The sequence below is a fragment of the Ochotona princeps genome, chromosome 8 (assembly GCF_030435755.1).
Source record: "Ochotona princeps isolate mOchPri1 chromosome 8, mOchPri1.hap1, whole genome shotgun sequence".
Lineage (NCBI taxonomy): Eukaryota > Metazoa > Chordata > Mammalia > Lagomorpha > Ochotonidae > Ochotona > Ochotona princeps.
This window is the reverse complement of record NC_080839.1, coordinates 24,875,479-24,900,127: the sequence shown is the minus strand read 5'-3', so window position 1 is coordinate 24,900,127 and position 24,649 is coordinate 24,875,479. Positions and strand designations below refer to the sequence as shown.

At 45.7% G+C, this 24,649-nt stretch overlaps 1 protein-coding gene across 1 annotated transcript in view; it reads left to right on the top strand.

The window, feature by feature from the left end:
- Positions 1–2,544: 2,544 nt before the first annotated feature.
- HK2 (hexokinase 2) overlaps positions 2,545–24,649 on the top strand; it is a 138,844-nt gene continuing 116,739 nt past the window's right edge. The window contains exon 1 of the mRNA XM_058667710.1: positions 2,545–2,562. The gene's annotated coding sequence lies outside the window, so the exon portion shown is untranslated. The remainder of the gene's footprint in view (positions 2,563–24,649) is intronic.

The following is a 24,649-nucleotide window of genomic DNA, read 5'->3' as shown; positions in this document are numbered from 1 at the left end:
TCCCAAAGTCTGTTGGCTGACCAAGTCCACCTGGCTGTGCACCCACACACCCAGAAACGTTGCAAAGCTAGGCCAGGAGAGTTGTCCAGCTTGTCCTGTTTCCCAGCCTCTGACAAGGCACTCTCAACATCCTCTGCTGGCCTATATGATCTGGCTGTCATGTTCCCCATGTGCATTTGGACATACTGTCTGACACACAGGTGTCAGCAACTGAGGACGTCCAGTTCTGACACATGCACTCCGAAGTTGGACCACGTATATTGTGATTTTACTTGTGACTGGGATTTGAGTCCAGTAACACAGTTGGGGAATCCCCTAAGAAACCTCACTTGAGGTAGCCTCAGACTTGACTCTTGTGTGTGCCAGCTAGTGCTGGGCCAAGTTTGGTCCATTACGTATGCCAGGCAATGCACATACCTGTGGATGCAGCTGGCTGATCAGTTTCTCAAACAGCCCTATCTCTCATGTGAACTGACAAGTGCTGTGCCTAGCTGAGCCCAGTCTACCACAGACCTGGTCTTCATGCACACCAGCAGGTGCTGTGGCCTAGTCAGGGTGGCCCACAATAACCCTCACCAGGACTGCCCCTAGCCCTGGTTTTTGTGTGTGATAGCATGTACTGAGGGCTAGCCTGACTTATCCTACATCCCATCTGGCTCTTGTGCACACCATGGGTGTTGCAGTTTAGCTCAGCCTGCCCCACCCTCAGACCTCACCTACATGTATGCAGATAGGTGCTGCTACTTTTACAAGCCTGGACTATCCCCAGCCCTGGTTCTCACCACAAGAACCAGGTACAATCCAGTAGTGGAGTGTCCACAGTTCCCCTACCAGGTCTGCTCTCAGCTCTGGATCTTGTGGCTTCCAGGGAGTACTGTAGCCCAGCAGTACCCAGTCCCAGCACTTGCCAGCTGGTGCTGTGGCCTAGCTTGACTGGCCCACATGCATTGTGGCTCTCTCCTGTCCCAGCGGGTGCAGCAGCTTATCCCAGCCTGGCCTGCCTGAGACCTAGCCCAAATGCCAGCTGATAGGTGCTGTAACCTTTCCCAGACTGGCCCACCCCCAATTACAGCTCTCACTCTCACCAGTGGAACTAGTAGCTCAGCAGGAGAGTCCATGAGGTTCTCCTGCCAGGCCTGCTACCAGCCTCAGGTCTTCATGTGGCAGCAGATGCTGTAGCTCAGTCTAAGATGGCCCACCCCCTAGTCTCAGCTTTCACCTGCAGGTGCTACAGCTTGGCCTCACTGGTGGGTACCTCACCTTAGCCCAGCCTGGCCCATTCCCAGCCCCAGCCTTCATGTGAACTGACAAATATTGTGGTCCAACGTGGCCTAGCCAGTACCCATCTTGGCTTGGTTGTGCCAACGTGAGCTGTGGACTGGCCCAGCCCAGCCTGCCTCCAGATCTGGCCCACATGTATGACGAAGGGTGCTACAGCCCAGCCTGGTGTGGCCTGCCCCAAACTCTTGCTCCCATGCTCACCAGCAGGAGCTCTAGCCTAGCAGGGAAGTTCCCCAAGTTTCCCTCCCAGGCCAACGCTCAGCCCTGGATCTCATGAGTGCTGGTGGGTGCTGTGGCTCAGCCTGACGTGGCCAGTACCCAGTCCTAACACTCACCAACAGGTACTGTGGGCTAACCTGGTCTGTTTCATAGCTGGCTCTCATATGACCCAGCTGATGCTATGCCTAGCCCAGCCTAAATACCTTAGACACCCTCTTAACCCTAGAAATTTTTGTTACTTTGTGTCTAAAAAATATCTAGACATTTTGTTCTCTTGTGTTTTTTTCAGGTCTCCTTTTTTCTGTTTCTGTTTGTTCTGGTCTTTGTGTTTTACATTGAGGGGCTTTTGCATGAGTTTGTGAATCCTTATTTGTTCAGTGATATTGAGCCAATCAGTGAGAGCTGTGGTGGCTCACGTAGAGGGGTTCTGGTGATTTCGTTGTAGGGCTAAGGGCCTTAGTAGAGACAGCTCACAGTGCCTCAAATCTTATATGTTAATTGGCTAAATATGGTAACCATCTCTCTGTCCTACTGCATTTTCAAACTCCTACTGGACAATTATGTAAGTGAAAAGTTGCTTGTAATTATTTAACCCATGATGTCAACCTTGTTTTATATATGATACAAATAATTCTTTTTTCTCATGAGTCTCATGTATCCTGTCAATTTGAAGAATGCAACTACCATATAAATTTAGAGGAGACCGGATTTTTATTTATATCTCATCTAAGGGTTCTCACAATTCAGAAAGATAACCCACTGGCCACTGCTTGTGATTAAATGTGCTGATAGTAGTGTAAAACTATCCCTCTTACTCATGGGGATTCAAATACATGAATTTGTACCTTATTTCAAGAAATACATGTGTAAGTATAAAAATACAGTATAAGAAACATGCCAAACTGTAACTTAAAAATATCGGCAATATTCTGTTGAATATGGTCTTCTCTTAAATTTGAACTTGTTCCTTGTAAGATGATGAAAGCATCAAATGCTTTATTTGTTTTTCAGGTTGTGCTGTCCATGTACCTGTATAGAATATACCTGCTGCTATATCGTAAGGTACCTTTTTTTGTTTCTCTGTAAAGGCTCTATAACTTAGTATAAATTAAGTATAAGTTGATGATTTTTTTTAGAACAAAACAGGTATATTTCTGTTGGACTATCTGATGCAGAAGATAGTGTGGTATGGATGGATATAGTATGAATAACAAAAAATACAAATATCTTTTATTGAAATAAACAAAAATGCTTACACAGCTCAATGAGTCACTTGGAAACAAACTCTTGCTTGAGTGTATTTCTGAGCAAAAACAATGCTGAAGCACAAACAACCTTGTGCTTTAATACTTTGTGGTAGGATTGTACTATAAGCAAATGGATCGACTATGTAAATCACAAATATGAAAAATGAACCAAAGTGAGAAGGCTAACTTCTAGGCAGTATCTTTCTATTTAACCTATAATTTAAGGGAATACTAGTGATTTCTTCTAAGTGGGATTTAAGACTTGTTGCAAGCTACTTTCCCTCAGTCCTGCCTGCCAAGTTGATAATTTTAACCATGAATTTCATTTGAGATAGTAGAGATACTTTTGAAATACTTATTTTGAAAAGAAGCTTGAAGTTAGCTACAATATGGTCAAATCCTAAAATATTTATACTGAGAGAAACCAGATAAAAGAGTACATACTATGACTTCACTTTTATTAAATTCTTGAAAATGTGAACTTACCTGTTTGAACAGAAGTGTGATCAGTGTTTGGGCATGAAAGTGGAGTATGGCATGGCAGGGAGAGATTATAAAGAGACATAAGGAGACTCTGGGAGACAGCAACACTTTTTATCTTGTTTGTGATGAAGATTCCATAGAAACTGTCAACAGTTTCCAAATGATTTACCTTAACTGTGAGTCTTCATGGTATGTCTATAATCCTTCAACAAAGCTGTTGAAACACCAGCAAGAAAGAATGGGAATGTTTTGGGTCTGTTAGAGTTGGGACCAACCACAGTAGAGCAATTGGACAAAGATGGGACCTGTGCATTGAGGCTATTGCACATGTTGGGATCTGTAGGATCTGTAGGCTTTTCTCTTAGTGTTAGTCAATCCTCTAGGTAAACATTATCTAATCGCCCCCTCAGGGAGTGGCAGTGCAGGCTTTTCCTCCATCTCTGCTTGCTGTCTCCAGTCTGGTGCCTCCCACTACTCTCAGTAGTGACAGGACTCTTCCCCTTAGAATATAGGCTTTAAGCACATTCTAGAAGGATAATCATGAAGGTGAAGGATTTTCTTATGAAAATTTATTCATACAAATCCATGGATGATAGAATCCATTGCTGAACAAATGACAACCAGAGCGGATGTTTGGGGTAGGGGATGACATCTGAACTTTTTTGGAGAGGGTTATGATTCTGTCACCACCAAAGACAACACCAGACAGGAAGTAGCATTGTAGATGTTCCACTCATGGGTATCAGCAACCACAGAGCAGGGCCTAGAAGTGATTCTGGTCACACGGTCAAGTTTGCTGGTAGAGGAGCTTTAAGGTCTCCATAGGTGGCTCTAGATGGAGATTGTCGTGAAGATGGCCATGTGGGAAGTCAACCTGAAGGCAGTACTCACACCCATTTCCAGCAGGAACTCACACCCATTGTGAAGGCAATAAGGCTCCTGCCACTGAATTAATAGCTTGTGGTGACTTTTTGCAGAGGCTGGGATTCTGCTTGGGAGACCGGTCTCCAAAATCAGAGTGCCTGGCCTGTGGTCCCAACTCCCTTCCTACTGAGGTGTACCCTGGGGGACAGTGGGTGATGACTTGAATGATTGGATCACCCACAGGGCAGACTTAGATCGAATTCCTGGGTATTTGGGAAATGAACTAGTTCATGGAGATGGTAGTGGTGGTAATGGTGGTGGAATATTTATATCAGTTTGCCTTTCAAAAAAAATATTGTAGCACTACTTTTTGAACACAAAAACTCTGCCAAACATTTTATGAATTATTTCTGTGATCTCACAGCAATCCTGTTTTTAAGACCCCATTTTACAGGTAAGGTGAGTGAAAATCAGACAGCTTAGAGAATAGGCCCAGAAACCCTGAGCCTATGTCTGCCACAGAACCACACCCACAGACAGACTCCAGAGCAGGAGATTCCATCTACATTCAGATTTGATGCTCTCAAGAACTCCAGCTCTGAGCATCTTTTTTTCTTAAAGATTTTATTATTATTGGAAAGCCAGATATACAGAGAGGAGGAGAGACAGAGAGGAAGATCTTCCATCCGATGTTTCACTCCCCAAGTGAGGCGCAATGGGCCGGTGCGCGCCGATCCGAAGCCGGGAACCAGGAACCTCTTCTGGATCTCCCACGTGGGTGCAGGGTCCCAAAGCCTTGGGCTGTCCTCTCCTGCTTTCCCAGGCCACAAGCAGGGAGCTGGATGCAAAGTGGAGCTGCCGGGATTAGAACCGGCGCCCATATGGGATCCCAGGGCGTTCAAGGCGAGGACTTTAACCGCTAGGCCACGCCGCCGGGCCCAACTTCTGGACATCTTAAGTAGAACTTGGGGATTAAGGAATAACTCTTGGGGGGTCATTCTTGCTTGAACTTTGTGAGGGTATGGGGAAGCTTCCTGCCTGAAAGACAGAGGGAAATATTCTTGGTAGATCATTGTGCCTATCACTTCATGGACTTGCTGCTGGCAGATCCAGGTTCAAGTCTCCGTTCTACTACTCTCTCACAGGATGAGTTTGAGTGGTTGTTAACCCCTCACTGATGGGACCCTCAGGTTTCTCATCTATTAAGGGAGAAAATTTGGGGACAGGAGCCTGCCTGTCCAAATCCAGAGCGGTTAAGTCCCTGCTTAGGATGTCTACATCCCATAATGGAATACCTGGTTTATGCCCTATTTCTTCTTCTTCTTTTAAAGATTTATTTATCTTTATTGAAATGCAGATTTATAGAAAGAAGGAAAGACAGAGAGAAAGATTTTCCATCTGCTGGTTCACTCGTCATGTAGCTCTAGTGGCCATAGTTACGTTGATCCGAAGCCAGTAGTCAGGAGCTTCTTCTGGGTCTCCCATGTGGATGCAGGGTCCCATGGCCATCCTCCATTGCTTTTGAGGTCACAAACAGGGAGCTGGATAGGAAGTAGAGCAGCTGGGACACAAACTGGCACCCATCTAGGATCTTGGTACTTGAAGGGGTAGAATTAGCCAAATGAACTACTGTATTAGGCCTTGCTTGGCCATTTTACTTCCCATCTATCTTCCTGCTACATGCATATCTTTGGACTCAGCTGATGATCCAAGTATTTGGGTCCCTGCCACTCATGCATGAGATCTAGGCTGAGTTCCTGGCTCCTAACTTCTACCTGACCCTGCCCTGGCTGTTCAGAGCATTTAGGGAGTGAATCAGTAGATGGAAGAATTCTGTTTCTTTGTCTGTGTTTCTGTCTCCCTGCTTTCAAGAAAACAAAACAACAACAAAAAAAAGGAAGGGAAGATTTGGTTGGATAGGGCTTTTTAAAGTGCTGGATTCCATACATGGCCACATAGGGCTTTTTCTTCTTGAAAGGAAAGGTCTTTTGCTGCCATCTCAGGGAAGTATTCTTGCAAGTGGGTATTTTCTGTCCCAGTGTCCCAAACTCAGAAATCTTAAGGAATTGTCTACCCACAGGGCAGCTGCTTATGTCAGGCTGTGGCAGTGGAGGAGTTAAAGAGCACTCTGATTCTGCTTCAGGCAGAGAGGCTGTGAGGACAGCTCTGCTGGCTGCTGTGACTCACTGCTGCACGATGATTATGTAAGCGCCCAGGAAACTGCGTATTACATAGACCCAGGCAGCCGCAGGCCACTCCAGGCCTCTGATTCATTAGTACGTTTTTTTCTTAATCTTTCCTTTGGACACAAGCGTCTCTGAGTTCATATTTGGAGTGGCAGTGGAAGCATTATTGGACAGCATGTGGAACATGAATTATCCACCAGTCAGGGAGTGCCCAGCCCTCTCTGAGAAGCTGGAGTTAGCTCATGGAACTTGGAGCCTGGAACCTACCTGTCCAAGCCCAGACTTGCTGCTCGCTCTCCCTCCCTGCTGCAGGACCCATCTCTCCTCTAGACTCTCCAAGGTTGCCTCACCCCCCACTGGGAGCCTCAGGCAGGAAAAATGAGTCCCAGATCAGGGACAGTCCCGGGGACCGTGCAGTACGTGTGTTGCAGGCAAGCATGCGCGTGTGGCTGGAGCATGAGTGAGTATTGGAATTCATTCTGCAGCTGGAGCCATGACCTGCAGAGGATTTCTGTAGGGCACAGGATGGAAACCTAGCCCACTGTATTCTCCCATCAGATCACACACTTCAGTCTCTCCTTGCAGGGTGCCTTAGAGGTCAGCTTGGGGCTGACTCCCCACCTCCCCTGCCTGACGTCTCCATTGACAAATAGTGATTCTACTTCTTGGTTTGCTAATCATTGCATGCTTTATTTGGGTGTCCCTTCACTTACCGGAAGTTTACCTTCCCATATGTGTTCATATCCACACCCTCTAAACCACTAAACACGACAAGCTGATAAAAGCCTCTTCCCCTCACATCACACAGCATTCTTTCCCCACCCTACACAAATTTCTTGAACCCCTGAGTCTGTCCTTTGCTGCCTTCACTTCCTCATCTCTCACTTGTGTCTGACTCAACAGGGCAATGAACTATCCTGTGGTCCCTGGTGACCTTCTCATCACTCAATCCCAAGTCCTTTTTTTAGTCCTTATCCAATTTAACCTTTTGCAACATGTGACATGCCGACCAGCTGTTCCCTCTCGGCTCTTGTGACCCATGGGTTTACTACTCTACCTATTTCTCTAATACCTCCTCCTTCTCAGTTCCTCTTGCCATTTTCTCTTGCATGGCCTACATGCCACCTGTATGTGTGTATATAAAGGCAGGTGTTTTTCCATTGTCCTCTAAAAATGATGTAAACAGGTGATAAAAATATTTCCTAGCCCAGGATAATAATAAAGAAAGAAATGAGATACAAGTGGTGGGGAATTAAGAATAAATTGTCATTGGCATAAATTAAAGGTGCAAAACATCATAAAATTATCCAGTCAACAAATCCAATCATGTGACTCTTCCACCAACAAGTCCTGGATGACATGGTGCTCAACTCCACAGCTTAGGTTCTCACAGTCTAATCCTAATTTGTTTTTGCAGCTTATTTTCTGTTTCTGGGTCTGGTACAAGTTGATCCTTCTATTTAGAACACACAGCTGTCCTTTCCCCATACCTCTCCTTTCCCATTTAACAAACAGCTACTCGTTTTGTTTAAAGATTTGTTTATTTTTATTGGAAAGGCAGATATACAGAGAGGAGGAGAGACAGAGAGGAAGATCTTCCATTTGATGGTTCACTCCACTCCACAAGTGGCCACGATGGCTGGAGCTGTGCCAATCCAAAGCCAGTAGCCTGGAACCTCTTCTGGGTCTCCCATGTGGGTGCAGGATCCCAAGGCTTTGGGCCATCCTGCTTTCCCAGGTCACAAGTAGGAAGCTGGATGGGAAGTGGGGCCTTTCATCAGCCTGAGTTTCTGCCACTAGATACCAGGGATAATAATAGAATCCACCACTTCATTGTGAAGATGAAGTGCACACAAGACCCAGCGCCTTGTAAGCATTTACTGGATGTTGGCTGCCAACTATTTTATTTCCTTTTAAATAGAGGAGGAAGATGATCAGGAGAATGGGATATTTTTCCAAGTTAGTTACGGATGTGTGATGACAGAGCTCAGAAGGCACCACCAGCTCCTTTAGCACAGGCTCCTGACTGTTCTGACCCTCTTATATGGCTTTGCATCAGTCCCTGGTTGTTCCCCTCTGGAAAACCCTTTCAACCCCAGCCGTTGATCTTTTCTGGTTTGGATACCTGAAGCGTGTGTAACTTCATCAGCACGTGTGCAAGTACGGGTGCTATTCTAGACTGCCTTTGCTTTCCTTCTGTTGCCTCAGTCTTGCTGAGGTCACAATCTGTGAGACTTAGTACCACAACAACCTGGTCTCAGTGTGTACCAGGATTGTGAAACAAATTCAGAAGAAATCAGGGAGAAGGCATCTCAGTGTCAAAAGGCTGCCAGGAATGGGGGTACCAGTCAAGGCATTACTGGCCTTCGTTGCCAGGAAAGCTTGGGTGCTCTGAAATCAGGCTTACAGGGGCAACAAGCTGTCACAGCTGCTGGGGTGGGTTCCTGAGGGCCACCTCAGCAGCTTTCTAGCTATAAGTGCTCCACAGAGCATGCGCCTGAGTGTGTGTCTGTGAAACAGCATTGTACTGTTTCTCAAGAAGTACTTGTCACCCAAGAAGCATCTTGGCTCACAGTCAGAGGTTCATTGTCAGTCCCTCAGCCACATGTATTTAACTGGGGAATCTCATAGTAATTATACCTATACCAAGATATAGTTAATATCATTCAGAGCAATAAGAAAGAAGACTTAAGATTGCCAAATCTCTCCCACAAAGTCTCAGAATTCTAGGTGGTATTTATACAGGAGCTGAGGTCTGCCTGATGCTAAGGCTGGATTCTTTATTCTGTAGCTTGTGCCCTTTTAGAAAAGTAGAAAAACAGGACTGGTGCTGTGATTAAGCAAGTTAATCCACTGACTGCAGTGCCAGCATCTCTTATCAGCTCTGGTTTGAGTCCTATCTGCCTCGCTTCCAATCTAGCTCCCTGCTTGTGGCCTGGGAAAGTAGTGGAGGACAGCCCAAGACCTTGGGCCCCTGAACCCATTTGGACACCTGAAAGAAGCTCCTGGCTCCCAAATTTGCGCCAGCTCAACTTTGGCCATTGTAACCATTTGGGGAGTGAACCATTGTATGGAAAATCTCTCATCGCTGCCCTCCCCCCCCCCCCGTTTCTGTAACTCAAGTTAAAAAAAAAACATAAATTTAAAAAAAAGAAAAGCAGCAGCAAAGTAGAGAAAGATACAAGGGCTTCTAGATAGCCATATACAGCACCCTATCAGCGGAAGATGCTGTATTATGACCTTCCTGAGGTGCTGCCCTGCACATGCAAATTACCCCTGAAAACATGCTTCGGTGACATGTATATGGATGTACTCAGAGGAGGGAAATCACTGGCTTTGGAATGTGTGCCAAAGTTAGAAGACACATGGAGAGCACTCTGCTGGTTCCAGCCCTGAGATCTTAGGCAGATCCCTGTCAGTTTTCCATGTGTACTAGGAGCATTGCGGAGATAGCTTTGAAGTACTTCCTTCAAACAAGAGGCATCATATCTCTGCCCCAGGATGAATATTGCTTACACAGTTACAGTGAGCTTGTGGGGTCTTATCTTGTATGTGTGTGCAACTTAGCCCTTCCCTCTGCGTGTTTGTTAACATTCAGGAGTATGGCTCCTTTTATCTCATTTGATGGTGTGCAGTATTTTTCATACTTCATAACAATTGAGTAATTAGATTTAAAAAAAATGATACTTTCCCTCTAAGATCAGAATTGCCAGCACTTTCATAGCTGGCATTTGACTATAGGTGTCAAGGAGTGAAATGAGCAGGTGTCCAGCATGGCGGCGAGAGGTCAAGACCAGGTCTAGTGAGGTGTGTATTCTCAGCAGGTGCAGAGTGCTCCCAGAATAGCAATCAGAGAGCGCAGCTTGGAGAGACCACATTAGCTTTCTGCCCATAGCTGAATTTTGTCTGGTCTACACAGTGTTTTCAAAAGATTGAAAAGAGTTGCTAAAATTTAAAATCAAGATACTTCAATGTTTAGAGGAAGAACAATTAGCCCAACAGTTAATACACAGTCTTGCTGAGGTCTTGCCTAGGTTTAAAACTTGACTCTGGCTTTTGGCTTCAGCTTTACACTAATGCAGACCCTGGGAGGCAGCGGTGATTGTTTATGTGGCTGCGTCCCTCTTGCCTATACTGGAGATCTGGATTGAAATCCTATCTCCTGGCTTTGACTCGGCCCAAGTCAAGCTGTTTGGGGCATTTGGAGAGAGAACCAACAGATAAAGGGGAGCTCTTGGTTTCTCTGCTTCTTAAATAAATAAATTTTAAAGAAATCATCATTTTGGCTTTCTGTTGAACAATGTGTGTGATGGAACCACCTTCAGCCAGTAGGTGTATACTGCCCCTTCCAGCTAGGGCCTATTCTATCTGCTTCCCTCATCCTGGTCATCTACAATATGGGCACCTTCTCTGAATACGTAGCCTTCAGTGCCAACAATGGGAAGGTGGAGTAGAGGACTAAATTGTGCTCAGCAACTTCTTTGACAATTAATTGTGCCTCTGTCTTTGTGAAGAGCCTGCTGAAAGTCCTTGCCTTGCACAGAGCAAGGGAGAGAACGCACGTGAAAGTACTCAGTAAAATTGCACTGTGCTCCATAAATGCTAGTTGTTTTGGGTAGTTATTATAACCTGCAGGTCAGGATTCCAGCTGGAAGCACGTGGCCAAGCTACCCCTACCCAGCATGCCAGACTCTCTCCAGCTATGGCTCTGGGGCTGAAGGGTTATGAGGAGGTGTTATTAGCACCGATTCTTGAAATTCCAACATGGTGTGAACAAGAAATCAATTACAGGCTACCCTGCAGTGTGGTGGCTGATTTTTCAACAGCACAAAGACTCATTTATTTCCAGTACTGCTTTCTCCATGGTGGGGTTAAGCCCACCCACAGTCACTGCTCCTCCTTGGGAGGTCTGGGTTTGCCCACAGCTAGTGAGGACTGATGGGTTCCTAACCCTCTCCCTGAGCAGTTCCCAGGGCACCCATGCACAGGTGTGCAGTTTGGGGACTAACCAGCTGAATCAGCTTTGCCCTGCATGTGCTTTGGTGTGGGCTGTGCCTATTCTTTATACAAATGAACTGCCTCTGCAGTGTCCACTCAGCTTATGCCCAGAGAGGGTGTCATATGGGTCATGGGATGTCCTGGTGCACCCTTAAGAGGCAGACAACAGACTTCTTGCTGCCCAGATACTCAATCTCTACTTCTCCCACCCACTTCCATTCCCAGTTCCTGATTCTTCCTATCCAGTCCCAGAGCTCCTCTTCCCTGTAGACTCTTGGTTCTCTGTCCAACCCATGTCCCCCTATAATTTTGTAGAATTCATTTTCTCATTCTAATCTGGCCCAAAACAGTCGACCCAGGGCCAGTTACTAAGATCCAAGGTCAAATTCACATTTGCTTCTCATTTAGTTTCTGGATTCCTTTTTCAGTAACTTCCTAGTTCCCCTGCCTCACTCCCTATGCCTACCAGTTCCCCAGCTGCCTAGTGGAGTGTCTTGTGTACCAAATCCTGGAGAAGGCTGCTAACTCCTGGTTGTGGAGAACTTGCTGGACATCGCAGTGCCTGTTGCTGCACTCTACCCACCTGTGAGTCAAGCTCTGGCTTTGTTCCCCACTGCTCACTGTTGGCTTCCACCCGAGCTGTAGATGCCTATGATGGTGACACTCAGCCTACCTGCCCAGCCAGAGTGTCACTTCCTTCAGTGCCCATCCCATCTCACGGGTTAAGCTTGGCTGTTTCAGACCCTACTGTCTTGTGATGGGCCTGTCTTGTGAGTAAATAGCCCATCATGCCCAGACAAGCCTGGAGGGATGACACAATGGATGGAGCATGGTTCTTTACCTGTGACTGCCCCCATGATCACATAACAGCGCATAATGGATAATTATTGAACCTTTTCAGCTGTCACTACTGCAGCCATTTTTGCCTGACAAGTGACTCAGAATTTCCATAGGTGAATGTAGTGGTGGTTGAAGGGAGTTCAAAAATTTCTTCTCCTCCTGAGAGTCACATTTGCTCTTATGCCATCTTGGAAGTGACATGTTCTCTTGGAATGAATTACTGCACAAGTGTTTCTTTGTTACTTTAGCTCAAATGTGAAAAGTTCTGCTATTACTTTTGATTTACTTATTTATTTCAAATGATTTATGTTTATTCATTTATTTTAATTTATTTGAAAGGCAGAGTTCCAGAGAGAGCAGGAGAGAGGAAAGCTTTTTAATCCACTGGTTCACTCCCCAGATGGCTGCAACAGCAGGAATTAAGCTGGTCAGAAGCCAGGAACAACTTCTTGGTTTCTCACATGGGTGCAGGAGCCATCCATGGACCATCTTCCACTGCTTTCCCTGCACATAAACAAGGAGCTGTGTGGGAAATGGAGCAGCTACAACTTGAACCAGTGCCCATATGGGATGCTTGCATTGCTGGTAGTGGTTTCCCTCCTGTGCCACAGTGCCAGCCCCTACTTATTTATTTTGAATGCACATAGACAATGAGAGATCTTCCTTCTATTGGTTCATATCCAAATGCCCACAGTAGTTGGGGCTGAGCCAGACTGAAACCAGGAACCCAGAACTCAGTTCGAAGCTCCCACATGGTTGACGAGGATCCAGGTACTTAAGGCATCACCTGTTATTTCCCAGAATGTGCATCAGAAGCAAACTGAAATCAGGAGCAGAATCAGGACTGCTGTCATGTGGGATGCAGCCATCCTGAAGAGGGACCTAGCCATTGTGCCAGACACCTACCCACAGCCCTTTTCTGTATATCTCTAGTGATATGCCTTCATTTCTGATAGCTTCACACTCTGCTTTTGCTCAATAGATGGTTTTGGAGTACAAGAGTGCTTGAGGCTCCCAAGATTGAGCTGACCCAGCATTCCTTGACCTACTCCTGGATGTCCCAAGCTGGCTGTTGATCCCAAGGTCAGGGCTGTTCAGGTGGGGACCTCTGCCCCCTGAAAGCTACTTTGGGAAGCTCCCTGGGTTGATTGTGGCCCCTCACCATCCCAAAAGTGTCAGGGGCCAGGCCAGGAGCAGAGTCAAGCTGGGGAGTAGTGGGATATTGACTCTAACACCTCCTTCCCCACAGTCCTCCCCCTCATCCCCAAGCAGGACTGCTCATCCGACTAATTAACTGATCCGGGAAGTGACAGGGTACATATGAGGGGGCAGCCAGGATTCTACTGCCCAGAGCCCTCCTCTCCTAGTGCTGCCTCCAGTGACCTCAGCGACCAAGCCTTGTGCAAGCGTTAAGGCTCTGCCCATACACACACCCCATCCAGCCCGCCAGGGCCCTGACTCACTACCACGTGAATGGGCAAACAGCTTTTGGAGACTGACCTTGGAAGAGAAATGTGAGGCTGGACTTGTCACTAACTGGGAATGACATACCCCATGTCTATACTGGCCTCATTGAGGCAGTGTGGCATGGAGGGGGAGACATTGGGCCTGCTGTGGCTGTCCTCTCCCCTACCCCCAACCCTCCCACCCCAAACCCATGTCTGCATGCTGCTGGCTCTCCCTCTCCATCACTGAACCCTGCTCCCTGTGTCCCTCCCTCAGACAGTGCTCTGGGTCAAAGACCACCTCTCCAACTCTCTTCTCTGAGCTCCTGCCCTACATGCAGACCTCTGTTCCCCACCTTCTGCTGCATATCCCCCACTGTGTGACCTCTTACACCACTTTGGTTGTTTTCTGATGCATTTGTTCTCTGGAGGCTGTTAGGCTGGCAAGGCTCTGATAAACTAGGTCACTCTTCTTGGAGAAGAAAATCATCATTCTGGGCTATTGTCTTTCCCAGTAGCATCTGCTTCCCAGTTTGTAAGTAAGCCTGAAAAGGAGCTATATTGGAAGCATGGCAGCTGTTAACTGTCAGTGGGTGGGGAAAGTTTGCAGTTAGAGAAATCTGCCTGTTCACTGCCAAACCATACTTTTGTGCCTGGAAAATTACCTGAATACCGAAGAATAGCCTTTCCTTCTCCCGTATTTCTCCTCTCTCCAGGCTCCTAAAACCCTGAGCTATGACAATGTGTATTTTCATACAGGGTCCTCTAACAGTATGGGCTAACATCACGAGGCCAACATTGTAATCAGCTTTTCAATATGTCTTTATTTACTGAAGTCAGTGTATCTTGGAATCTGCCGTTTCAGCCAGAGCTGTTAATCTGCATTTTTAATGGGTTATGGATGAGAAAGAGAAAAGAATTGGAAAAACAACTCTCAGTGTTTCAACTTGAAATTGACTGAGAGGGAGCTAGAAAACACCTTATGTGAATGCATATACAAGTGTCTCAGAGAATCTGCATAAACTCTTGGATGTGTCTCTGATGATTACTGTGCAATGAACTATGAATGTAGCACAGCAACAGACAGCAACTGGGAATGTTGCTCTGAAATGGTTGGTCTGTGTTAATGACGTGAGCACACATACCTCACCCCGTGGCAGTAGAAACACCAAAGGATTGCCAATGTGAAGTTTTTACAACTGTTCTTCTGTCTTCATTTGGGGAAACAACTGGGATTTTGCCAGAGGATGACTTATACTGTGAGATTCCTGCAAGTGATGTGAATGAGGAGCCACAGCTGGGAGGCCCAGAGGCAGTAGGAGGCCCAGCACCTGCAAGCCATAGTACCCTTGAATCCTTGCCCAGGATTTTAGCTCAGCTTGTCCAACAGGCTGTCAGTTTAGGTTTTTGTCAACATTTGTGCTCTGATGCCCAGAAAGACGTGGAGTGACATGAAAGGCACACAGGAGCCTAGAAACTGCCCAGCTTAAAGTGTTGGAACTGTTAACTGTCCAGCAGCAGTACCCAGTGTGTTTCTGGGCCACTTTAAAAAATAAAATATTTATGTATTTATTTGAAACTCAGAATGACAGGGAAAGAGGGAAGAGAGAGAAACAAAGATATTTTCTATTTGCTGGCTCACTCCCTAAGGCACTACAATGGCTAAGGCTGGGCAAGGCCAAAAAGCAGGAGTCTGGAACTCGATACAGTTCTCCCACAAGAATGGTGGGCACATAGGTACTTGGGCCATCTTCTGTTGCTTTCCTAGGCACATTAGCACGGCACTGGGTCAGAAACGGGGAGTACCTAGGACTTGAGCCAGCTCTCCGATATAGGATGTTGGCATCTCGGGAGCCATTTTAATGTGCTGTGCTACACAGTGCTGGACAGACACACTGTGAGCCACTTTTGGTATTTGGGTTGGGATGTGAGACTCAGTTAGCTTGGGGCCAGCACAGTGGCTTAGCAGGTAAAGCCATCGTAACTGCATCCCACTTCCCAATCTAACTCCTTGCCAATGGCCTGGAAAAGCAGCAAAGGATGGCCCAAATGATTGGGCCCCTGCACTCACATGCGAGACCCAGAAGAAACTCTTGGCTCCTGGACTTTGAATTGCCCTAGCTCTGGTCACTGTGACCATTTTGGAAGTGAACCGACAAATGAAAGATGTCTCTGTGACCCTTTCTCACTCTGCCGTTTAAGTAAATAAATCTTCTTAAAAATCAAAAACAGGGGCCTGGCACGATAGCGTAATGGTGCTTTGAATGCACCGGGATCCCATATAGGCGCTGGTTCTAATCCCAGCAGCTCCACTTCCCATTCAGCTCCCTGCTTGTGGCCTGGGAAAGCAGTCCAGGACAGCCCAATGCCTTGGGACCCTCCACCCACTTGGGAGACCCAGAAAGAAGTTCCTGGCTCCTGGCTTTGGATCAGTGCAGCATTGGCCATTGTGGTCACTTCAGGAGTGAATCATTGGACGGAAGATCTTCCACTCTGTCTCTCCTCCTCTCTGTGCCTTTCCAATAAAATAAATCTTTAAAAAAAGAATAAAAAAAATAAAAAAAAAAACAGGTGTGAAGTGCAACAGTGAGTGTAGATTTTTTTAAGCAGCATAGTACAGGAAGAAATACTTTTTCTTATGTATTATCAATATTGCCACTTATAATACTAAATATGTAGTTTTTTACCACAATGACCACATCTACAACTTGCTGTGATACTAGTTTGTGTCCTACAACTTTGTGTGTGTGTGTGTGTCCTACAACTTAACTCAATTCTGACATTAACTGCCTGACATCATTACTGCAGACCTCACTGGCTGCTCAGTTCAATAGAACCTTCCATCGCAGACACCAGTCAAAAGTAGTGTTTACTGTTTCCCACACTAATGCCTGACTTGGCTACAAATCAAGGATTCCCATAACCCCTCCTCAGGCTTGGTAGTTTGCTTAAAGGGTTCATAGAAGTCAAGGAAAAACTTATATTTGCCAATTCATTAGAAAAGATGCGATAAAGGATGAGCAGCCAGGTGAAAAGGTGCATGGGGATGTCTAGAAGGGTCCTAATATAGGGGCTTCAGTCCATATTGAATTAGGGTACATCGTCATCCCTGAACATGCATGTGTTTGGAGAGGCAGAGAGCTCTGCCAACTGTGTGCTTTAGGGATTTCAGGAGAGGCTTCATGTTGTTGACATAACCTATAATTAACTCCATCTCCTCTTTCCAGAGGCTAGGGTTGGGCTGAAAGTCCCAAGGTTCTAACTGTGGGGTGGTCTTTCTGAAGAGCAGCTTCATCCCAAAGCTACCATCCACTAAGAGTCTCCTCATTTTTTTAAAAGTCACATTATTAGAACTGAAGATGCTTCTGTCACTCAGGAAATTCCAGGAGATGTAGCATGGCATCTGTCCTAAGTTGCGCATGTCTACAACTGCCTCTGAAAATCCAGCAGGAACATGCTTTCCAGGTAGGAAGCAGGAGGAACAAAACGAGAGGTGCAACTTTCAGCTGCCTGTTTCAAAATCTTTTTTTTTCCCAGTACACACTGCTCCCTCATTGCTCCCTGCCTCACATCTTCTACTCACCTGCTCCTCACTTAAGTAATGTTACATGACTACAGAGTTCTAAAAGAGACCAGTGAAACTGGGGTTGTATTCCTCAGGAAAAAGAAATAGCGGTGGGTAGGCAACCAGAAGTGGCTGCCTCGTTATCTCAAACACAGGAACCTTGTGCTTTTGGAGTCCTGGTTGGTAATTTTTATATACAGAGGATTTGCAACGTGTGTGCATGTACAGAAGCCACAGAAGAAACTGCAAGCAGGTTTGGAAATCAGCATGACTCTTCTTTAATAATTGCTTTGCTGGTTGATCTGATCTGATCTGTTTAGTTACCCTCCACCACCCAAATAATGTCTGTGGAGACTTTTGGCTTAAAATGGAAACTGGTGAGCAGCCTTAAATACAACACACTCTTAGTATCTCAATAAAGAATCCAGGAAACCATAGGAGGGAGTGGTGAGGAGGGAGCTCATAAGCATGTGGACATGAAAGTTAATGGATGAACGCAAGAAGCAAGGGTAGGAGCACCCCAGACCATGCCAGGTTACAGTACCCGCCAGCATACATGTGGGTCAGGTCTGGGGACAGACCAATCTGGGCCAGCACATAATATCCACTGGCAGATCTGAGAACCAGGACAGGGGGCCGGAGGAGCCAAATTGGACCACAACACCAGCCAGTTCACATTAGGGCCGGGATAGCAATCAGGCTGGGATAGGCTGCAGTACCCACCAGCTGGAGCTGGAACAGGGGGCAGGCTAGACCAGGCCAGAATGTGCAACAAGATTGTAGACACTGAGGTGAGGTGTCATGCCAGCCTGGGCCCAGTGTGGGCCAGGTTTGTGAACTCCGAGGTTGGGGGATCCCAACTGGGATCGGGTCATCTGGTCAGCCTGTGAAGTGGGTGCTGGGTTTGTGAGCCACAGGGGTGGGAGATCTGGCAATGCTTGGGATGTCTGGCCCGGGTCCTTGGGCTCATCTGCAAGAACATGTTGTACTTAGTGAAAAAGGTGGAGCAGTGGACACAGGCCCTGTTGTAAAAGGAGAATATGGCAGCTCATTTGGTGCCGTGGTAAAAGAAGGAGAATAGAACAAACAGGACAACTACCCCATTCAAATGATGACAACAAAAAATCTTGGTGAATGGAGACTCGAGGCTTACTATGTCAGCCAATTACATCATCCTTGGATCAGTGAAATCAATAGCATTTCAGAAATATCCAAACCACTTGGGTAGAACCCTCAGAATATATAGACATTGAGACTCTGGGTTGATATGAGGTGGCAGTTCCTCATCCTTGGGTACTGGGACATGTGGACAGTCGTGAGTCGTTTCCCCCTTTGTTCCTCCCCTTCCCTCAGGAACAAAACAAGAAAAAATAGCAAATTTGAAAGCAATAAATTTACCCAATTTTCCCTAAATCTCGATCCTTCCCACCTTCATCAACCATGTAGTCATTATTTTAAAAGAATTATTTTAGGGCCCGGAGGCATGGCCTAGCAGCTGAAGTCCTCGCATTGAACGCCCCGGGATCCCATATGGGCGCTGGTTCTTATCCCGAAAGCTCCACTTCGCATCCAGCTCCCTGCTTGTGGCCTGGGAAAACAGTCGAGGACGGCCCAAAGCTTTGGGATCCTGCACCCGCGTGGGAGACCCGGAAGAGGTTCCTGGTTCCCGGCTTCGGATTGGCACAGCACCAGCTGTTGCGGTCACTTGGGGAGTGAATCATCAGATGGAAGATCTTCCTCTCTGTCTCTTCTCCTCTCTATATATCTGACTTTGTAATAAAATAAATAAATCTTTAAAAAAAAGAATTATTTTTAAAAATACCCACCAGAAGTCAGTACTGGGGTGGATGCTTGATACTGCAACCTGCCCTTCAGCTGTGGAGCTGAGAATGGAGTTTGATCTTAAGGCAAAGAGAAATGATGGTAGGGGAAACTCACACACATTGTATGTTGTTAAATACCTAGTTAGATAGTATTTACCTTTAAAAAATTAATTAAATGTCACTAAAATTCAGTATGGCATGGACAGTGGGGAGCCAGATGAGTCTGGGTTTAAATTCTGACTTTCCCACTTACAACTGTGCAACCTTGAGCAAGGTACCTAACCCTGATGGCTCAGCATTTGCACCTGTAACATTAGGTGAATAATGTATCTCACTTCACAGAGTTGTTGTCAATACATGGGAAATGCTTGGAAGAGTACACAGTAAGCACTCGATAAATGCAAGCATTATTATGATGAGGAACAAAGAGAAAAGCAATTTAACATGGAACCTATAAATAGATTATGGAAACAAGAGAAAGGAAATAGCAGACTAAGGATTCAAGGCCAAATATATATATAAAATATTTATTAATTTTTTTATTGGAAAGTCAGATATACAGAGAGGAAGAAAGACAGAAAAATCTTCCGTCCGCTGATTTACTCCCCAAGTGGCTGCAGTGGCCAGGGCCAAGCCGATCTGAAGCTAGGAACCAGGAGCCTCTTCCTGGTCTCCCATGCGGGTACAGGGTCCAAGGCTTTGGGCCATCCTCGACGGCTTTCCCAGGCTACACGTAGGGAGCTGGATGGAAAACAGGGATGGTGGGATTAGAACTGGCGCCCATATGGGATCCTGGCACGTGCAAGGCAAGGACTTTAGCCACTAGGCTACCACACTGGGCCCCCAAATATGTTTTAAAAGTATGTACTACAGTTTGCAAAAGAAAAATTCAGTAAAATCTTTGCTATCCTGAGTGAAAGACGTAAGTCTTTATGAAACAGGATAAAAATATGCAAAGAATGGGGTGGAAGAGATGTTAAACGAAGATTGAGTCAAAGACCAGTGCTTATAAAACAGAAGATAAAAGTGGGAAAATGTGAAGAACAATCTTGAAAAATTCTGAGTGCAGAGGAAAAGAATGGAGAATTGAGACATGACCTAAAAAATCATATATGAATAATTGAAGAAGTGAACAGAGCAAATGAGATGCAGTAATGCTTAGCTATGACATAGAATATTTTCACACTATCAGAGGTTTATATATTGATCAAGAATGATTTATTCCTTTTACGCCAAAACAATGACTGGGGACTTACATTTAGGCACTCACAAAATATGTCAAGCATCCAGGTAGAGGAGGCAAACCTGAATGTCAGGCTGGCTGACATCTCTGCCAAGAGTCAGATGCACATTTATCTTTCAGTGTTATTATCTATTGTCTACCTGGAAAGTGGAAATAAAGGTAATAGAAAAAAAAAGTATAGAACTACTATGTAGGCTCTGGATTAAGACTCATTTAGAGTATAAAAGTACGAGCTTTCTTACTTCCTTTCAAGAAGGGTTTGCTAAAGAGTAACTGAGAGGCCAAGGGACGCCTTGACAGCTTCAAGGGGCCACAGCCCAGGCCCTTCCCAAGGGAACCTTGAGGAGCCCTCTGAGATCGTCCAAGCCCATTAGAATCTTGGTCAGGAAACCACACTTTCAAATGGGCAGCATGCAAATTGCCCAGCCATTTCCTAACTGATTGAGAGACCAGTGACAGGGAATGTCTTCCTCAGGCTCCTCTCTGGACAAGGATGGGTGAGGGAACACTTAATAACCCCCAAACCCTTTGGAAAACTTTGGTGTCTCTTCCTCTCTTTTCAAGCAGCACCTCATCTCCCTGACCGCTCCCGGAAAAAACCTTCATCTTCCTTCTTCTTTTCCCCTTCTCCTGTTCACTTCCCAAATAAAATTTCTAAGTCTGGGCCCGGCGGCGTGGCCTAGCGGCTAAAGTCCTCGCCTTAAAAGCCCCGGGATCCCATATGGACGCCGATTCTAATCCCGGCAGCTCCACTTCCCATCCAGCTCCCTGCTTGTGGCCTGGGAAGGCAGTTGAGGATGGCCCAATGCATTGGGACCCTGCACCCGCGTGGGAGACCCGGAAGAGGTTCCTGGTTCCCGGCTTTGGATCAGCGCGCATCGGCCCATTGCGGCTCACTTGGGGAGTGAATCATCGGATGGAAGATCTTCCTCTCTGTCTCTCCCCCTCTGTGTATATCTGGCTGTAATAAAATGAATAATCTTTAAAAAAAAATAAAAATAAAATAAAATTTCTAAGTCTGCTGCTGATTCCCTGATTTTTATTTTTATACTGAGGAAAGAACCCACAGAGCTTTGCCAGTAACATCCTCCTCCCTTTAGATTGCGACCCCCAAAGTTTTCCTGCACCTAACTAAGGGATAAAACTAGACCAGAAGCTCTAACTATTTCGGTCTCCATCATTGAATCAAGGTGATCCCAGCTTACTGCTGCTTCCAGGCACATAACATACATACTCTCTAAGGAAAGGTGTAATCAAAGGCTTAATTCACCAGGAAGATATATTTTGAAAAGAGTAATGATACAAATAGTTTCCAAAATTGGGTAAAATTTACATATATAGTATCTAAATTGATTAAAAAGGAGAAATTTTCTATTAGTGTTAGTGTCTTCAAAAATATATTTTACTGATAAAATTAACATGTGAACTTAACTCCCTAGATAATTTTATATGTGTGTGTGTATGTATAATGCTTTATTTATTCATTTGAAAGAGTTAGAGACAAAATGGTATCTTTTATCTGCTGGTTCACTCCCTAAATGCTTGCATTAGCTAGAATTGGGCCAGTCCGAAATCAGGAGACAGGAGATTCCTCCAGGTCTCCCATGTAGGTGCAGGGATCCAAGCACTTGGACCATCTTCTGCTGCTTTCCCAGGCACTTTAGCAAGGAGCTGGAATCAGAATGGAGCAGCTGGGGCTCCAACCACAGCCCATAAGGAATGCTGGTGTTGCCGAGGAACCATATGGTGCTGCACCATAGCATTAGCTCTTAAAGTTATCCTGTGTGGTGACAAGCCAGAAAACCAGAATAATATCTTTAGATTTGTTTTTACTCTATAAATAATGGTATCCAGTCCAAGAATGAAGCATGTATTCTTTGCTGAAGGATTCCCTCCCCCCTGCTTTATTTAGGATTTACTATATATACAAGAATGTATGTAACGTTTGGTACTTTCTTTTTTCAAAAGCAACTTATTCTTTCTTTTATTTGGTTTTTTGACACAGTTTCATAGACTCTGGGATTCCGCCAACCCCTCTCCCTACCCTCCCCCTAAACATTTAGTACTTCATCAAGCATAGCAACATATCTGTGAGGACACCATCCAATTTATAAGCCAGAAACAACATTCTTTTTCTCTCCCCCCACATTTTTTTTTACTTTTTAAATATAGAGTTATTTATTTTTTTCCTTGATATAGATTTATATGCATAAAGGATCATCCCTCAATCGTCTCCCACTCTCCCCTTTCCCAAGTCCCCCTCTTATTATTTGTTCCCAAATTACTACAAGAGCATAGTCATTTCATTTCAGAACAATCATTTCATTAAAAAATGCATCCATTCTGTTGATTTGGGCATGGCTCACTCTCCTGATTTTCAAACGGCAATGAAACTCTGATCTTGTTAAGATAGCTGGATAGGGCCCAGCAGCATGGCCCAGCAGCGTGGCCCAGCGGCTTAAGTCCTCGCCTTGAACGCGCCGGGGCCATGTGGGCGTAGGTTCTAATCCCAGCAGCTCCACTTCCCAAGCCAGCTCCCTGCTTGTGGCCTGGGAAAACAATTGAGGACGGCCCAGGGCTTTGGGATCCTGCACCTGCGTGGGAGACCTGGAAGAGGTTGTTGGATTCCGGCTCCGGATCAGCATAGCACCGACCGTTGTGCTCACTTGGGGAGTGAATCATCGGACAGAAGATCTTCCTCTGTGTCTCTCCTCCTCTCTGTATATCTGACTTTGTAATAAAAATAAATAAATCTTTAAAAAACGATAGCTGGATAGATATGAGCTTATGTGTGAGTGAGGGACAAAAGAAAAAACAATGATTTTTATATAATAGATCAAGAAAGCAAGGCTTGGAAGCAAACCATGATTTACATATCAAAAGTCTTGCCATTGTTCAGTAACCTGGTTGGGTAGATCCCAGTTTTCTACCTGGTGGTGGTGGGGGGGGGAACAGGAAGGGGAATATCGTCTACTTTTTACTAGAGATACTGTCTGGAAGTTCTGGGTGGGATTGCATACCTAGAAAGCTCTCCACTCAGCAGCATTCCAGTGCAGGTAAAGGGGAGGAGAAACAAAGAGGACCCACACCCAACAGCCATAAAAACTGCAGTCTGAATGCAGGCTGGACTCTGAGTTCTTTATTGAGATGCCCACTGGTCTGTGAGGTAGGACCTCCTCATTCTTTTTTTTTTTTTTCTTTTTTTTAAGATTTACTTATTTATTTTGGGGGGAAGGCATATATACAAAGAGAGGGAGAGTCAGAGAGGAAGATCTTCCTCCCACTGGTTCATTCCCCAAGTGGCCGCAACGGCCAGGACTGAGCTGATCCGAAGCCAGGAACCAGGAGCTTCTTCTTGGTCTCCCACACGGGTGCAGGGTCCCAAGGCCTTGGGCCATCCTTGACTGCTTTCCCAGGCCACAAGCAGGGCTGCTGGGATTAGAACCGGCGCCCATATGGGATCCAGGGGCTTTCAAGGTGAAGACTTTAGCCACTAGGCTACAGTGCTGGGCTCCTCTTCAGTATTTCTTTATTAAACTTTGCTAGCTTGCTCAGTGTTACTCTGTATCTCATGTCTGAACAAGAACACTGAGCAACAGATCTCTGATAACAATCCGTGATGTGCTTCTCCTCCTCTCCCTTCTCCTTTTCCTCTTCTTCCCCTTCCTGCCCCTTCTCTTCCTCCTTCTTCTTTGTAAAATTATCTTATTTATGAATGGCAGAATCACATAGAGATACAGATTCTCTAACCACTGGTTCACTCCCCAAATGACTGCAACAACCAGGTTGAGCCAGGCTGGAGCCAAGAGCTTCTTCCCGGGCTTCCACATGGGTGCAGGGGGCCAGCAGATGGACACATTAGCACGGAGATGGATTGGAAATGGAGCAGCCAGGACTTGAACTAGTGCCCATGTGGGATGGAATGCTATACTGCTAGGCCACAGCACTGGCCCTGAGTGTTTGTCCTCCTCCTCGTCCTCCTCCTCCTTCTCCACACACACACACACAGAAATTTCCTGTCCATTCATTCACTCCCTAAATGGTTGCAGTAGTAGAGGCTGAGCCATTTTGATGCCAGGAGTCAGGAGTTTCCTCTGGGTCTCCTACAGAGATACCATTTGGTATGCTGGCATTGTAGATAAAAACTTAGCTTACTACACCATGGTGCTAGCCCCCGGTGCTTGTCCTTCTTATGACTCTTCTTCCCCTTCAAATCAGAATGATGTATATTTAGCTGAAGATTAAACCTGATAATGATTTTGTCCATGATTACTAATAAAAGAAGAGACAGGATTTGGCAAATACTAGATTACATGTTACTTAAATTTAAAAGATTTTTCAAACTCTGTCCGTTGGCAATCAATATATCGATGAACCATAGCATGCTTTCATGTGACTGGCATCTGCAAAGCCAAACACCAGCATTCGGAGATGTTGTTTTCCGTGAAGATTCTG